The following is an 18,464-nucleotide window of genomic DNA, read 5'->3' as shown; positions in this document are numbered from 1 at the left end:
GAAAATGGTGTGAACCTGCCCCAAGTGTATTCTAATCAAGTGGCTGGAATCATCTTTGCTTTTTTCTATTGACTGACAGCTTAGCGTGCTATGAAATAACAATGAACTGCCAACCGATAATTAAAATTCCAGCCAATCAGGAAATGGTTCATGTGTAGCCTCACCCTTTCTCACTGCCCTTTCCTTCTAGCCACCCATCACAGTGCAGGCCTAAGGGAAGGTGTGGGACCTCATATCCCCAGTGTTTACGGCTACATGGGTCACATTACAAAGAAGCAGAAAGCAGGTGTAGATCTGAAAGTGTGCCTGCTATCCAAAAGGGAAGCCGGCTTAACGGTGTCATACCACCCCACAGGTACACTTTCAGACATAAGTGGGATCAGCACCATCCTAGGCACCATGTGCTGAGGGATTCAGAGCTGTGTTGACATGTCAAGAGGAAGGTAGGAGCACACTATATTTTTGGCACATCAACAATTATTTTTCTCTATTCAAAGGGCATTTAAAGTGATAAAACGTGGGGAAATGTCCATGTATTTTACCAAATAGATCATTTTTAATTTTGCCTTAACATATGCTTTAAGCCAACACTTGAAATTATTAAACACATACATTGCCAGGAACCGTGTAGACCATTAGATGTCAGGGGTAACTTTGCTCCACTCTCTGTGCCATGTTTATACTGGAACTCACCTCCTCTCACTCAGTACATTAGAAATCAGAATGTTAAGAACAAAATGGTTCAGCTTAATCGCTTTTTCTAAAGGCTATCACAGAATTAAACAAAAGGAAATGAATTAGTCTCAGCAATGGATTTTAAACTTACAGAACGTTGTGGAAAGCAGACTGTTGAGTAGATAATATAAGATCTGTTCTCGTCACATGTACAGAATGCTCTGTGCTACCTGTGAGAACAAACTCTCGCATTCCACTGACTGGACATTTTTTAACTAGAACAAAGAACTATGCATAAAATATATGGAGATATGCAAGTTGGAGCTTTTATCAACTTGTCTTTCACAGTATTAGAGCAAGCGGAAAAGACACAAAAGGAAAATTGCTAAAATGTTTATAGTGTTTATACCACCAAAAGATTTTTTGGGATAGAGCAGGAAATGTTTAAAAAAAAAACATTTTAATTCAGTTTTTTTTTTTTTGCCTGTCTCCATTTTGGAAGATTTCCTTTCACTTCCATTTCTAAAGACACAACAGTAAGTAGGAAAAATTCTCTCCAAACTGAAAAGAAATTAACCCCTATACAGTTTCCACCAGAACAAGTGTCCACATTGGAAGATTTTCCCTTACTTTCTGTCTGGTGTTAATGTAAAATGTTGGATTTCCCACCCCTTTTTGTATTTCAGTGAAATGGGGCACCAGGAAAATTTGAGAAGGTGATTCCCCCCACTTCCAGGTTCAGGGCTGTCAGAATCCAGCTTGCTCTGGCCTGTAAACAGCATATTAGGGACTGTTTGCAGTCAATCTGCTTGGACTGAGTGCAAGGGAGACAACATGAGTACCTGTCACTCAAAATAAATATGTGTATTAAAAATGTAAATAAAATACATTAATACAAAAATTAAAAGCCCTTCAACCCTCAATTACCACATATGAACAAAAATATGCACGAGGCACACATGCATACATATACTGTCATGGGCAAATTTATTGGCACCTCTGCATTTCTTTCAGATAATGCACCACTTCATGCAGATAATTGTTGCAATTACAAATGTTTTAGGTATTCTCATGTTTATTTCTTTTGTTTGTATTGGTATTTCCACGCAAAACTCCAAAAATGGACTGGACAAAATCATTGGCACCCTCAATTAATATTTGGTAGCACAGCCCTTTGAAAAAATAACTGAAATCAATCACTTCCTGTAACCATCAATGAGACTGTAGCCATCGATCTTACACCTCTACAGGAATTTTGTACCACTCTTCTTTCACCAACCGCTCCGGGTCACTCAGATTGGAAGGGTTCCTTTTCCCAACTGCTGTTATGGAGATCTCTCCACAGGTGCTCTATGGGATATTTCTTTTGTTTGCATTGGTATGACACACAAGAGTGGAGAAAAAAAATCCAAAACTGACACATTACATGCAAAACTCCAAACTTGACCGTGTGCATGGCATTATGAAATCTGAAGACTACCAAAGAATTATGGGGTGCAACGTAGGGCCCAGTGTCAGAAAGTTGGGTCTCCATCAGAGGTCATGGATCTTACAGCAGGACAATGACCCTAAGCACACGTCAAAAAGCACCCAGAAATGGTTTCAGACAAAGCGCTGGAGAGTACTGGACTAGCAAGCAATGAGTCCAGAACTGAACCCCATAGAGCACCTGTGGAGAGATCTCAGAACAGCAGTTGGAAAAAGGAACCCTTCCAATATGAGAGACCTGGAGCGGTCGGCGAAAAAAGAGTGGTCCAAAATTCCTGTAGAGAGGTGTAAGAAACTCATTGATGAATACAGGAAGTGATTGATTTCAATTATTTTTTTCCAAGGGCTGTGCTACCAAATATTAATTGAGGGTGCCAATAATTTTGCCCAATCCATTTTTGGAGTTGTGTGTGAAATTAGTCAGGTTTGGCTTTTCTTCTCCACTTTTTTGTGTCACACCAATGCAAACAAAAGAAGTAAACATGAGAATGCCTAAACATTTGTAATTGCATTGATTTTCTGTGCAAAGTAGTGCATTATCTGACAGAAATGCATGGGTGCCAATAGTTTTGGCCATGACTGTATTATGAAACCATCATGGACACTAAAATGAGAGGAAGAAGTCTCCGGGCCATGATTTACAATTAACTCTGAACTGATGAAACGTAAAGATTTTTAAAGCACCATCTGTCAAGGATACCAGCACAGGTGACCCCACACCTGCGCAGGTACCCACACAGGCAGACCAAACACTTATGACCACACCGGACAGGGCAGAATGTTATATATACAGTTTTCTCAACAGCAAACTAAACAACACCCAAAAGCAAACATAAATAAGTAACCTCACCCAGACTACTAGCAGGTAAAGGCAACAGGAGGACAAGCAGGTAATGGCAACAGGAGGAAAGGCAGGTAATGGCAACAAGAGGACAAGCAGGTTATGGCAACAAGAGGAAAGGCAGGTCTGCAAATGGGTAACTGGGCTCGGGACACAAACAAGGTACAGGACTGGTAACAGGACTCTGGACGGAAAGCAGGATTCTCCGGAACTGGGGACTCAGGGTTCAAGTTTCAGGAAACAGGAAATGATACTGAGCCATCATCCTGACTGCAGGGAGGGTTTAAATATCCTCCCAGGAAGCACCAGGTGATGGCTAAGTACTGGCAGCTGGGAAACACCCGCAGGTGAGCACTGGAGCTGCAGGTCTCAGCTCCTGCGCCACCTAGAGGCGCTCTGGATCCTAACACCATCTATAGACAATTTTGTGTATCATAGATTTTTGCCATGTTAAGGCTCGACATATTTGGGATCTATTTACTCAAAACAGTCTAATCATTTCTATTTAACAGAAAAAAATAAGACTTTGTGTTTGTGTGCACTTAAATTAATTTGAGGTAATTTTTTTCTAAAAACATACAGATTTAGTAAACTGATGTGCCAATATCCTGCAGCATAAAAAATTACAATTACCATCATTTTATTCTATAGGTCCTCCGCTTTTCAGAAAATGTATATTGTTTTGGAGGTGCTTTGTCACTTAATGCTGGGTTCACACCTAGGCGTATCGAATATATGCGTGTTTGTCGCGCAATTCGCGATAAAAAAAACACGCAACAAACGCGCATTTCCGAGGGCTACTTGGCTGTATCCCAATGGAAACGTGCAACAAAAATGCCGCAAAGAAGCTCCTGTACTTCTTTGGGCGTAGGGCGTTTTGTAGTGCGTTCATACGGCCCGTAATACGCCCAGGTGTGAACCATACCCATAGGAAATAATGGGATTTCGGTGTTTGAGCGTTTTGCAGAGCGTAGGAACGCGCTACAAAACGCCCAGGTGTGAACCGGGCCTTATGGGGAGTCTGTCATGTCTGTAATAGGTAGTGATATAAAAATGCAATGACACCATAACCCAATAGACTGGAGGCCAGTCTGTCAGTTAGTTGACATCTGCTAGAATAATAGGTATGAGATTGGTGCCGAAATCAACAGGAAATAGATCAGGTGACACACCTGAGATCTCACCAGATTTCATGGACTTCCTCTGTTCAGCATTTAAAGTTTTAGAACAGGAGCTGCCTTGGAAGTAAGGCTGCCCTTCTAAGGGCTGAAGCACAGAAATGCCTGGGGACATAAAACGTAAAGGTTTGGGCATATTTCCCTACAGGTGCTACATGCAGCGGCTAATAGAAATCAATGTCTGTAAGCAGGTGTAGCAGGGTATACGCTGGTACGTCTGTAAACACACACACACATAAGTAAAGATGTAAGTTAGACTGTCATATACCCGCCTACAGCTTCGTACAGCCACTGATCTCTATGAGCAGCTGTACACAGCACCCGTGGCTTCCGGGTGGAGAAATAAGCCCAAATTGTCACAATGTCCGGCATTCCATGCCAGATTTTCATGTTGGGCCCTGGTGTTTCCTGTGACCTCCTGTGCTTGTATACCTTTTAGGAACCCTGCTTTGTGCTGATTCTCCTGTGACTGCGATCTCCCTCTTGGCTATCCCCCCTTTGCTTGAGATCCCCCTGTTGGCTATTTCCCCTTTGCTTGTTTCTTGTGTTCCCATTCGTTCCTGAGTGCTGGTCTCCTACCTTGTTGTACGTTATCCCCGTCCTTCTCTGTGCTCTCTTCTGTGTGCCTGTAATTAGCAACTTGTTCCACGCAGCCTCGCTCTTCAGTGAATACCCGATAGCCATGTTGTTGCTGCCTTCTATTCCACTATTGTTTGGACTTCTACCCTTGTTTCCCTCAGTATCCAGTACCGCTGGATCCTTACTATTAGAGGCTCTGTGGAAGACCTGGCCCTTCTTAGATCCTGTGCCTCTAAAGCGTCCCTGAAAACGCACAGACTCCTAGTCCCCAAGCTTCCTGTGACCAGCATTCCTGCAGTCACCCCAGCTACCCTAACCCGCTCCGCAAGACCCGGAGCTCACGTACTCCGGTTCCACGCTCTCCTGATCGGGACACAAATTTTATGTTATATAACCCCAGGCGTCCATGTGCAAGAGCCCTTCATATTATATGGTGTAAGGATTTCTACACTTACTAATAACTCTGAGCAGATCATGGTACACTAAGGTAAAGTATATTTATTGCCCATCTCCATACAAAAGTGACATTAGCTTAAATAGGGTAGGGGAAGAACATCTCCAGAGGCACCCTGACAGCCTATTGCACACATACAGTAGACAGCCAAGGCAATTCCTCAGATTTTTAAAGACATTTTCAGGGGTTTAGTTTTTCGAGTTTGGGAACATACTTCTGTAACCTTTACTACGCACTAACAGTAAACCAACCTATAGAAAGTATGGACAGCATGGGAAGAATAAAGAAATGTTTATGTATCTACCATCAAATACAGACATCAGACACGGGAAAATGAACAAAAACATAAACTGGAGATTCAGTGTATATACTCTGAAGCTGAACAGAACACCCACATCACACTGTTTATGAGAAATTAACTTCCATGGTCACTTCTTGACTCCGAATAAGAAGAGTAAATGTGTTTTCAAGTGCTGGGCCATAATGCCAATTCGTACAATATTACTTTAACAATACTTTCCATTTTTCCTTAATCTAACTCTGTAAACACAATTTTAAAATGTAATCATACTAAGATTCCCTCTGGTTTCTTCATGGATGCTCTGGAATGGAGGATCTGGGGCCAAAATAAATAAAAACAAAAATTCTTCTATTAAAATCCTACACTGAATTACGTTGGAACAGAGAGTGAGAATAAAGTTCCTTACAATGATTTATTTCTAGCAAATCACATCCGTCGCAAGCTTAAAGGACAACTGTCACAGAGTTATGTCCCCAAACTAAGTAATTTTCCATTTCGGTTGTAAACAAAGAAAACAACAGGAACGGGTCCAGATCCTGCCTGCTGTGGAGAACTGCTTGCTAATTATCCACACCTTGAATGTACGTGGATGACAGGGGTGGAATGTGAAGTTCTGCCCAGGACAGGATCCGCTCTACCTCTCTTGCTGCATGGTTGATGTATGTCACCACTGTCATTGCCAATTTCCGTGCACAGACAGGGTATCCAAAAGTCCTCGCCAGCCCAACAAGCTGGCATCTGACATGAGAAGATGGGAAGAAAGAGCTTCCCAGACTCTAGAGCCGGATTCCTGAGCCATTATGCCAGGGATAACCTGGTCCTTGGTTTCAACTGAATCAGCTTTTCCAGATACAGGAGTCCTTTGTCCCACAATTAGACAGAATATCTGCAGATGATGGTTTAAAGTCACTAAGGGCGCAGGTAAATCAGATATAGAATCCTTGTTGGAGGCAGCACAGGAATGCGTTTCTGGCCTTTACAGCAACAGTCAGCAAACTCTCAGCAGAGATGGCAGAGCTGAGATGGTTTGCAAAAAGGGGAGATTTTCTAACATCGGATTACACGTTAGTGAAAAGTGAGCTAGGGGCACCCGGTACAGCAGGATTGTTCCTCTTGCGTCTAGAATCAGACATGTTGCAGCTGAACCAAAGTTACTCAATGTAAAGCCTCACAGTAAGAGGCAAGACCTCAATTATGCACGAAATCGGGATAGCCAGTAGCAGATGAGAGTCACTGACCAGAGGGTTAAATGACTGGAGGTGACAAGAGTCCCCATAGTCAGGCAGCAGAAATTAATGCAAGATCAAAGTACTATGCAGCTCTTTGCAAGCAGGAGCAGCAAATGGAAGAAGCTTCCTTGTCCTGAGGCACACCGCTCATTACACTAGCCCAGTCTGAAAAGGTGCCATTTACAGATACCCTCTGGACCCGTTCCCGTAGCCAGTTCCTGCTGTATGGCAGGAAAGAGTGTGGCACACCTTGCGGATCACATTAGTGCTCAGTCCCATGGCTTTAACCTCTTCTGTATCAAAACCTTTGAGAAAAAAGGAAAGAATGGTACCAAGCGACCAATTAAAATGGAGGAACCCCTGATGTTTGGCCCAGCCAGCCTACTCACTAAGTATGTCTTCAGAGACAGGGCAAGCGCAGATATTAATGCCAATGGATCTAAACCTGAAAATTGCTCCACAGCTAAGTTGGCCATAACTGGGTCTGGAAAGAGCCCCAGTACCCAAAGGTCACTTCAAGGCTAGCCATACATTGTGCAGTCCAGTGCAGAAGTCTGCATCAGGTAGCTTTCAATTGGTGGGAAAGCATCCTGCAGCAGAGCAGAGAAAGTTTTTAATTGAAAAAACATTGAATAAAAAAGTGTTTGTAAAAGAATAGGCTGGTCTTTACAACAGCAAAACTGAAGAGAAGACGTCCAACCTTTTAGAAAACTTTTGTTTGCCAGTATTCAAGGCTCCTGTATTTGGCATTGTGTGCTTGCATGTTCTTGTGTGATTTAGCTGCATGTATAGTCAAACTATTTTTTAGTTTTGGAAAGAGTAGGGAAGGACTAGAACCTCTGTCAGATTTCCCCCTGGAGCGATTAACAGTTACCATATATCCTGGTGACCACTGCCACTGAGAAAATAACAGAGAAAATAAAACATTTTACAGCTGTAAAGACATATTTTTCAATCTGTCAGTGCTTGGTATAAGTCTCATAACACATGAAGGGAGTAACCCAGGAAAGGACTTCAATAAGATTGCACAGGAGGGAGCTGCTGTTCCATAACAGGTTGGGAAGCCTCAGGAGACATGCAAGAAAAAACAAGAGAACAGCGCCTTCTCCTCGTGAAATACCGTTTTATTCGTCCATTTAACACTGAATACAAATTTATACTCGCAAACAATGTCTGTACCATAAGCATTCAAAACAACCGTCCACCATAGTGAAAATCAGTCGGCACAATAGTGTACTATCAGTCCAAGATGTGAGCAGAAGCAGTGTACCAAGTCTTGCTGATGAGTTTCCAGTGATAAGCCCCGGAAACCCGTCTGCGCACATCTTGGACGTCTGACAGTCCACTATGGTGCTGACCGATTTTCACTATGTTGGATGGCTGTTTTGAATGCTTATGGTATAGACGTTGTTAGCGAGTATATATTTTTGTTCAGTTTTAAATGGACACAAGTTATTTCACAGGGAGGAGGCGCTGATCTCTTGGGTGGGTTTTTTTTTCATTTTACAGCTGTCACCAAAACAGAAAGTGAGGGGGAAATCTTCCAATGGGGACAGCTGCTCAGATGACAACTGTGGGGATTTCCCTCAGTTCCTGTGGCGTCTCTAGGACAGGAAGTGAAGGAAAAACTTCCTAGTGGGACACAAATTGCACACAAATAAATGGTTAGGTGTTTTAACCATTCCCTACTGTATCCAAAACTAAAATATTTACATTTATCCTCAACAACCGATCAGGTATGGCATATGCATACTTCCATTGTGGCAAGCTAGAGTTCAGCTTCCAGATTTAGAGCTGATGTAATTGAAGCATAATCGAGAAGGCAGTGATCCTGCAGTACAACAAGACTCCCTGTTCAGATCAAAGGGGAAGTGGCACGTTGTTCTCACACATTATAGCAGACATAAAAGTTAAATCACTATCTGTAAGATACGTAGTGGTAAGATGTCACCATATGTAACTGACTCAAATTTCTTATCAGTTAACAATGGGTGAAGGACAGCACTGTTTACTGACTAATTATGAGCAATGCTTTAGAAAGCATCAGCATATTGGTCAGTTTTTATATCAGTATCATCATAGTCTGCCATACAATGTCACATTAGAGTATTTGGATACACTGTGTTCATGTGACAGGATGGAGGTGACAGCCAAGTAGACTAGGGCTTCAAAGGGAGCCTTCAGTGAGAATGATTTTTTAAGTACTTATGGCGAGATTAGCCAAAAACAAATTTTCTTTTACATTTTTAGCCCTTGTCCACATAGGAGCTCTTTTACTACATGAAATGCATTTTATTTCATGACTCACCTAGCAGCTGCTTATATCACTCAAAGACTCAAGCAAAATATGTCAGTCCCCGAGGTCCCAGCTCCGCCCATTCACCATGGCCATTACAAAGGGTCAGACTTTTCCCTGTTGTGCTTTTTTCACAGGGGAGGACACAAAAGGATAAGCAATGTCTTGGAACTCAAATCTTGAGATGCCACAGCTGTAGACTCAGGGAAATATAAGCCAGTAGATGACTAAGTTTACTAAATTGCAAACATAGGCAAAATCTTCTTTCTACATGGACCAACTCTTTAGATTTCAAAACCAGTAGTGGTGGGTGTGTTCTCTCTTGCAGGGGCCTTTGCTCATGGTATTCGGCTTGCAGGTTGGGTTTTGAGTTACAAGCATTATGTCTAGTGTAGCCCACAATTGTCAGTACACACTGGAAGTGTTATGTTTAATAACACATACTATAAAGGGCATGGAGCGCATGGAAAAGGGTAGTTTAGTGTAAAGGCAAGAGATTGTTTGATGAGTTGATACGAGTTAGACCGATGGGCCACTGCATAGTGCGTGAGAGCAGCAGTCCTATACTCCTATGTGCTGTCAGCGCAGAGTATTTAAACCCTTGCTGCAGCCATTAGCAGTTAAAAAAAGTAAATGAGTCCCATTTTTATTACCGTTTATGTAGCTTGACTGCATTACAGTCAAAAATATTAAGGGTTCAATTTGGCTCAATAAGCAAGGCAAATTTATTCTAACATTTTAAATTCTGCTAGTAAGTGTTATTCTAATACTCCAGGGTTCCAGGCGGGCTTACTGCTATTCGGTTTAGACATGAATAGCAGAATCTCAGGTTACAGGTAACATAAATGAATGACCGAATGGAGGGATGTACCCCTTCCTCTCAGTGGAGACAATGCAGTTTGCAGAAGTAATCAGAAAGTGAACAGCTAGTGCTGGGCTTTCTTATTAGACAGCCTAGCATGTACTACACACAAAGAAGCATGGAAGCATCGTTTATGAAATGTTTATTTGCAAAAAATGAACTTCGTAAAAATAATACACAATAATATACTGTATACTGGTATATAAAATACAAAAAAGCCGCCATGATCCAACTATGTATTCCATTAACCATTTGAGTCCCAGCTGCCATTTTAAAAGGGTGCTGGAATAGTAGCTATTTGTCCCAGTGCGATTTTAAAATGGTGGCCAGTCTCAGCAGCTTTGGCGGGCCCCTGCCAGCACAACCGCTCTTTTATTTGACAGCTGGGACCATCCGCTAAACCAAGAAGCTGAAACAATCAGCTAATGGGCTTCCAATGATTCTACAGCTTGCTCCATAGGGGAAACAAATGATAAAGAGTGACATTACCCTCCTGACTATGCAATTTGGGCTGAGAAAAATGACATTTATATGTTTATGAACACACCACTTTTAAAGCAATATTAAATGTAGCAAATAGTTTATGTTTATTTATTCTTATGTTTATTTCTTGTTTGTATTGGTATGACACAAAAAACTGGAGGGGAGAAAAAAAAAGCCAAACCTGACACATTCCACGCAAAACTCCAAAAATGGACTGGACAAAATTATTGGCACCTTCTCCAAATTGCAAGAAATAATTACATTCAAAGTTTTTGTGGAAAAGCATGGACAATCTCAAGGTTACAAGTCCATTTCCAGAGATCTTAATGTTCCGGTGTCCACTGTGCACATCATTGTCAAGAAGTTTACAGCCCATGGCACTGTAGCTAATCTCCCTGGACGTGGACAAAAGAGAACAATTGTTCAAAGAGTGCAACAAAGGATTGTTGGAATGGTGGATAAAGACCCTCCATCAACTTCCAGACAAATTCAAGCTGACCTTCAGGCACAGGTTACAACTATGTCAGCTCGTACTATACGTCGCCATCTGAATGAAAAGGAACGCTATGGTAGGAGACCCAGAAGGACCCCACTGTTGACACAGAAATATAAAAAAAGCCAGATTGGAATTTGCCAAAACATATCCGTGGAAGCCAAAATCCTTTTGGGAGAATGTGCTGTGAACAGACGAAACAAAATTACAGCTTTTTTGGTAAAGACCATCATTCTACTGTTTTCAGAAAAAGAAATTAGGCTTTTAAAGAAAAAAAATACAGTCCCTACAGTCAAACATGGTGGTGGTTCACTGATGTTTTGGGGTTGCTTTGCTGCTTCAGGCACTGGATTTCTTGACTGTGTGCATGGCATTATGAAATCTGAAGACTACCAAAGCATGCTGGGGTGCAATGTAGGGCCCAGTGTCAGAAAGTTGGGTCTCCGTCAGAGGTCATGGGTCTTACAGCAGGACAATGACCCAAAGCACATGTCAAAATGCACCCAGAAATGGTTTCAAACAAAGCGCTGAAGAGTACTGGAATGGCCAGCAAAGAGTACAGTTCTAAATCCCATAGAGCACCCGTGGAGAGATCTCAATACTGCAGTTGGGAAAAGGAACCCTTCCAATCTGAGAGACCCGGAGCAGTTGGTAAAAGAAGAGTGGTACAAAATTCCTGTAGAGGTGTAAGATCGATGGCTACAATCTCATTGATGGTTACAGGAAGTGATTTATTTCAGATTTTTTTCAAATTTGTCAAAGGGCTGTGCTACCAAATATTAATTGAGGGTGCCAGTGATTTTGTCCAGTCCATTTTTGGAGTTTTGCATGGAAATACCAATACAAACAAAAGAAGTAAACATGAGAATACCTAAAACATTTGTAATTGCAACAATTTTCTGCACAAAGTGGTTGAAGAGTGGAAATTAAGAGGTGCCAATATTCTTGGCCATGACTGTATATATCCGATTTGAATTTTTGGAGTAACATACACTTTAAGTAGGTCAAAAAGTATGTTTATCTGTCCACCAAGATTTCTATTTGAAAGACCTACCAATGATTTTATGATTGTTTACACTGATAACGGCAAAGTACTGATCAAAGTTCATATATCTGTTCATGTTATGAAGGAAGAAAGATCTAAAAGTACATTGTGATTGTTTAGTATGGGACAAACTTGCATATCCATATATAAGCCATTATCAACCATGGACAAGATGTTCTACATAGAGTATGGGTGTGTTATATGACACCTGACATCACTACATTACAAGAAAACATGCATTCATGAGCATAATCACTCAGGTTTATCAGCAGATTCCCAATGTGATTATTTAGCTATATAACAGGAAACATCTTCATAAACATCAAAGTCAATGCAAAACACGTTGGGCCTCACAACTAATGTTTTCAGTAAACAGACTAACAAATTTAGACTACACCTTTACCTTCCGGAAAATTAAAATGTATAGTTGCATTCCAACGTACATTTCATTTTGATGTGTACTTTATTTTCGAGTTAGCCCAGATTTTTATTATGTTAAAGTGACTCTAAACTCACCTGAAAGAGGTCCTAAAGAAGAACCTATCAATCTTATAAATGACAACAAAGGCACCTTTAGAATTGTTTAGTAATGACCAGGGCTCGAAAAATGCACTCGTCCACGACGAGTGGACGCCAGTGCTGGACGAGTAGCTTCCCGACCGGCCGTTGTAATTAAACGGCCGGCCAGGAGCTTTACATTCATTTTCACTCTCTCACGCCGCCGCTAATTGCAAGGCTATAGTCCGGTCATGCTGACTGGTGAAATTTTTGACTGACTGGTGAGACAGCGTCAAATTTTTCAAGCCCTGGTAATGACAATTTACATTCAGACACATAGATCATCGCAGGATTTTCATTCTTTGCAAACCTTAAAAGGAGAACTATAAGGTGAGTGCTTTTCACTCATCCTCATAGTTCTAGCCGACCTGTGACAATGAAACTGTCACAGGTCGGCTCAGTAGATCGGGAAGTGAGCGAACACATACCGGCATTCGCTCACTACTCGATCCTGTCACGGCACACAGCCGTGGCAGAGGAGAGGACAGGGGGAGGGGGCTGGTATAGCTGGCTCTGCCTCTTGATAGGCAGAGCCAGCTGTCACTCACGCAGCTGGGCGGATCCAGACATAAATTGTCGGGATCCATTTCAGCTGCGTCATCTCAGTCCACCTGTCACCCTAAGCTTAGTATACCGCGAGCTATAGCTCGCGGTATACTAAGCTTAGGGTGACGGGAGGACGCTAGTTTGTGTCCTCCCGTTACCCTTAGGAGAACTATGGGGAAAAGCCCTAACCCCATAGTTCTCCTTTAATTTTTAACTCCCCATTCTTCTCACAGTAGCCATTTTATCTAATTAACATATGTCCCGTTACTTCCTGGAACTCTATCTGCCTTCTGGAACACTTGATAGAGCACATCATCTGAAAAGGGAAAAATACCATTCCCGAGATATGGAGAGATTTTGCAGGTTACAGATGAGATTTCTCAGGAAGGCACTAATGATATAGCCTTTCCAAGACGCATATGTGAGGCCAGGACTACATCAGCAGTGCATCATTTAGCCAAGAAGTAGAAAAACAGTATGAATGTTTATTTTATATCAGCATGCAGAGCTGCACTCTAATGTGATTTTCAGTGAAGGGGGGTGAAGGCCCACGTTAAAGATTGCTGAAATCTTGGGCAGCCTAATTAAAGGAGAACTATGAGATGAGTGATTTCCACTCACCTCATAGTTCTAAGCCGACCTGTGACAATGAGACTGTCACAGGTCGGCTCAGTAGATCGAGAGGTGAGCGAACACATACCGGGTTCCCTCCCCTCTCGATCCTGTCACGGCTCTCTGCCGTGACAGGGGGAGGGGCTGGATTCCCCTCTCCCCGCTCCGATCTGCCAGCGCTGACTGGCGGAACGGACGGGGGAGGGGGCGGGTACAGCTGGCTCTGCCTCTAGGTAGGCAGAGCCAGCTGTCACTCACGCAGCTGGGCGGATCCCGTCATCTAAGGGTTGGGCATGGTTCATCTGAGTTAGCCCAAGCCTGCTCAAAATTCCTACCACCACCACCTCCTCCTCCTGGCGCAATCAGTTGTGGGAAGGCGAATTCCCCGCCCTGCAGCAATGCATCATAAAGGGGCAGGGAATGCCCCCACCTCAAGTGCTGACACAAAAATCGGGTCAGGAGGAGAGGGGAGCGGTCACACTTTTGAGCGGGCGAGATTGAACTCAGGCAAAATGGGTTCGCACCGAGCCCAGCCTCATCTCTACCGTTGAGTCCCAAAACTCATGGCACTAAAGTGTGCAAATCTTAGTTTAGCTTGGAAAGGAAATGCTATGGCACTTTCTCCACCCAGCACTTACTTGTCTGCGTAGCTGCCCTTTGTGTTGGGAGACCAATAGGGAGATCAAGGAGGAGGAGATGGACCAAAGCTTGACATTCCAACCTTAAGTTGGTACAGTATATGGACCTTGGTTTTCTTAACAGGTAGGGCACTTATAATGATTATCTCAAAGCTCAGTTCAGATACAGTAAGGGATCTAAGGTATTTTAAAAGTTAACTTATTCTTGAAATCTATTTTGGTCATGTTTTCTGCAGACTAATACTCGGTGTCCTTTATAACCCGCAGGCATTTCCTTCTCCTCTGTGCACAGCAGACACCCATCTTAATTAATGATTTGCAGGAAGCTTAATGAGACCGTTATATCCAGGTCAGGAAATTAAAGCCTATAGCAATCTCAGTGGTTGGATCTGCAACAGTGAGAATTACTCAGGAGGAGTACAACAACTCAAACAATTACCTTCAGCGAATGGAAATTATAGTTGTCATTTGTAAAGTGAATGTCATAATTAGAGAGAAATCATTCCCTATGTGAAAGATAGCGCTGAGACGACATGTTACTTCATAGATGGCTTGTCAATCAATGTCAAGGGAATGTGTTCATTACTTCTCATATTTTCTTGTTCCAGCCACTGTGTGACAACACCATGACAGGTACAATAATAGTGGTACATGTATAATAATAACATCAGTCGTTTAAAAGGGCTACTTCCACCTAAAATGATTTTTTTATGATGTTGAAATGTAAGCACAAGGGACTTAAAGAACAACTCCAGACAACATGCCGCTGGTATCCAGGAAACTGGGCAGCTGTGCTGAAATCTGCTCTGTTTCATGGAATCTGGATTTCATATACAATTCTCATGATCTCAAGTCACAAGGAAGAAAGATCACCAGCATTCTATTTAGGCAATATAAATGGAAGTGATACTATTTACATAATGTCAATGTTTCGGGAGCAAACAGGGTCCCTGGGGGCATCACCCAGGTAAGTACAGCAAGATCCAGGGAAACCATGTAGAAGAACAGATGCATGCGATTGTCTCAAAAGAACAATTTAGATAGATGCCGTCCTTTTCCCTCCTCCGCCATGAGTAATTTGGATGCTTCCAATTTGCTGTCTATCAGTTGGGTACTCACAGCAGACTCCAGCGGCGTCATGACGGGGAGTGACAACAAGACTGGTTGGCAGCAGAGCTGGACTTTAGCAGCAGATAATTACTTAGGGAAGAGGTGCTACAGACAGCCATGTGACGGTAAAAAAAGTTGTTAAAGAATATTGATGAAGGGGGCGTGGCCAAGCGGCGTGCATGGACGGACGCTGATCACAGCAGCTCCGGTCCCACTCTCATCCTTACCCTATCCTGACGGTTCCAGCGACTAGGTCCGGTCTGGACCTATGAGTCCTAGGTGATACTCTTGGGTCGGCTGATATATGTGGCTGAGTTGGTTTCTCAATGTTCTGTGATACCTATCTTAGAGCTTTATCACCATGTCTTGAACCTTGAATATTGCATCCACAGCTTGTGTACCTTGTGTAACCTTGTAACCTCATGACAAACATAGAGAGTGTACTGATGTGTAAATGCCTGGGTTATGTTGACCCAATTGTTGTTTGTGATGGTGTTGTTGTTATCATTGTTGTGTCTCTGACACTTGCAAAAATCAATAAAAATTATCTTTAAAAAAAAAAAAGAATATTGATGAAAAAACATGTACTGCACTATTTGACTCCATGTTAAGAGGGGCCTTGGCAAAGTAAAAGTAGAAAACCACAATAGACAGTTCATTGGAGAGCTGTCACAGTAGCAGTCACTGCTATTCTGCGTTTATTTTAAATCATCTTTTTTGTATGATTTCTAAGATTTACATTATCCTTGGATGCCTTCTGACATCATGAAAGAAATGCACTCAAAAAGGTGTTCAGGAGTCGATCCGTAAATTGAGAGCAAGAAGCCCATTTAGTTTCCTTTGAGATTTTCACAATCGAGCCAATTAGTAACTAGAGATGGGAACAGCGATGGGAGATAAGAGACCTGCAGAACAAATGCGTCAAGAATCCGATATATATTAATAAACTGTATGCTCACCTATCCTGGAAGGACTAATTACAAAGCACGCCCTCACATCACCCTGATAATGGAATTCTAAAGAAAGACCCTACATGTGCAATGAACTGCCGGGGAGGAGAGCGCAGGGGCATCGTCCGGTTAATAGGCAGCCGTGGCAGACAACAAAGAAATAACATTTCTGCTTCAAATTATTTGTTCTCATTAGAAATGTAATGCAATAGTAAAAAATAACTATAAAAAATTCTTTGTTCCTCCATTATGAGTATCAAACCAATAAAGTTGATGCATGTAGAAATGAAATAAAGCGTAATAAACCTCATTCTTTTTTCCCTTAACCCTTATCAGATACCCGCCAAGAATCACAACACCAGTCAAAAAGAGATTTGTAAATAATACATAGAAAGGCGTCTTCCCAGAGTATGAAATATTGAGGGCGTTTATACAGATGCTTGGGCCAAACAATATACACAAGTGAAGATTTGCGGGCCGCAAAATATACAAAAACACACAAACGATGGCAAAACATATTTTATTTATCGGGCAGATATAAATTGTTTGGCTGGTGGGAATTCTGGAGCCTGTAGCCAAAATTAAAGCATCACCAAAACCATAACTGATATTTCAGCTTTTCGTGAATGCTGGAGCGTTAAAAGCTTATTCACAAATCTCCCACCTCGTGGCCCCCACGTAACATGGCTGGTCAACTGATGCCACAAAATCTTTTCCCTCCTTGCCTCTTCTCTGGGCAGGGCAGTCCTAAATGATGCAGAGAGCAACCGGTATCGGTGCATCCCTACCAGGGGCGTAACTAGAAATAATAGGGCCCCATAGCAAAATTTTGTATGGGGCCCCGTAATTTCTAGTTATACCCCTTGCGAGCCCCCTCGAGATCCAGCCGGAGGGTGAACCTGCAGAGCTCACATAGACTCTCTATGGTGGCCTCTACAGGGTCACCCTCAAGTGGGCTGGTCTCACTCCTTACCTGTCTGCCTCCTCTTCGTCCACAGTTGCCGATGGGCCCCACCTCCTTCCTCCGTCGCCGAGCCTGCCTCCGTCTTAGTCACCGGGCCCCGCATCCTCCCCTGCTGCCGACCACGGGCCCCGCCTCCTCATCCACTGCCGGGTATAGCCTGCTCCACCGCCGCTGCTGGCTCTCATTGACTCTATGGAGAGGAACGAGCTGCTGCGCAGAATACGATCAGTGATCTGAACAGTGGCTTGTTAAGTCTTCAGCCGCCAGTGAAAGCCACCAGCAGAGGATCCCATAGCGACCCAGGCGGTGCGCACGGCATCTGGCCGGGCCCCACTGTGCCCCAGGCCCCATAGCGGCCGCCTGGGTCGCCATGGTGGTTGTTATGCCACTGATCCCCACTTATAACTCTAGCTTTATTTTTGAAGACCAGCCCAGCAGCACAGGAAACTATAAAATCCTTGCGCTGTCTTCTGTCAAGAAAACCACTTAGGTTGCCTTCTCTGTGCAAAGGACATGTTAAAGGAAACCTGACATAAAAGCATAGAAGCTGCCATTGTTGATCTCTTCTTCTTCGGCTGGTTGCCTGTCTGCCATTCTGATTGTGTGGCTGCAATACTTTGAGTCTTGACCTAGAACCTCTCTGTTTGCCTGAGGACGGGACCGCATGGTCTCAAAACGTCGCTAAGGAGATGTGTGTTATCACAGTCAATAAACAGCATTGACTTTAATATCATGGAGTGCGAGTGACTACTTTAATCTATTGACCTAGAACAAGTCTGCCAAAAAAGAACGTCTGACTTTTCTGATCTTAAAGTGATCAGAAAGGAGATAACTCTTAAGGGTATGTTCACACCATATGCAGTGCGCTCCGGCCCCGTGGCGGGCCATTGATGTGAATGGCACAGTAGCAATGCGATCGCCCGCACAGGATCGCAGGGCACAATGTGTCCGGTGCGGTCAAAATAGGGCTTGCAGCATTTGGTGTGAACGTACCCTAAAAATGAATATTTTGCACAAAAATGTATCTTATTTGTGTATCACTCGTCTGTAGATCCTCAAATCATCTCTGAATTGGTGCTGACACTGTCCTTCCTTCTGGAGGGGGCTACTTTTGTTCCCAATGGTCCCTGTGTGTGTATGGACTACAATCTCATGTTTAGTT

At 42.9% G+C, this 18,464-nt stretch overlaps 1 protein-coding gene across 1 annotated transcript in view; it reads right to left on the bottom strand.

Annotated features, from left to right (window-relative positions):
* Positions 1-18,464, bottom strand: part of TTC33 (tetratricopeptide repeat domain 33) — a 231,383-nt gene that overhangs the window by 176,359 nt on the left and 36,560 nt on the right. The window lies entirely within an intron of this gene.

The sequence above is a fragment of the Nanorana parkeri genome, unplaced genomic scaffold (assembly GCF_000935625.1).
Source record: "Nanorana parkeri isolate BGI_ZX_2015 unplaced genomic scaffold, ASM93562v1 scaffold505, whole genome shotgun sequence".
Taxonomy (NCBI): Eukaryota; Metazoa; Chordata; class Amphibia; order Anura; family Dicroglossidae; genus Nanorana; species Nanorana parkeri.
This window is presented reverse-complemented; position numbering and strand designations above follow the sequence as displayed.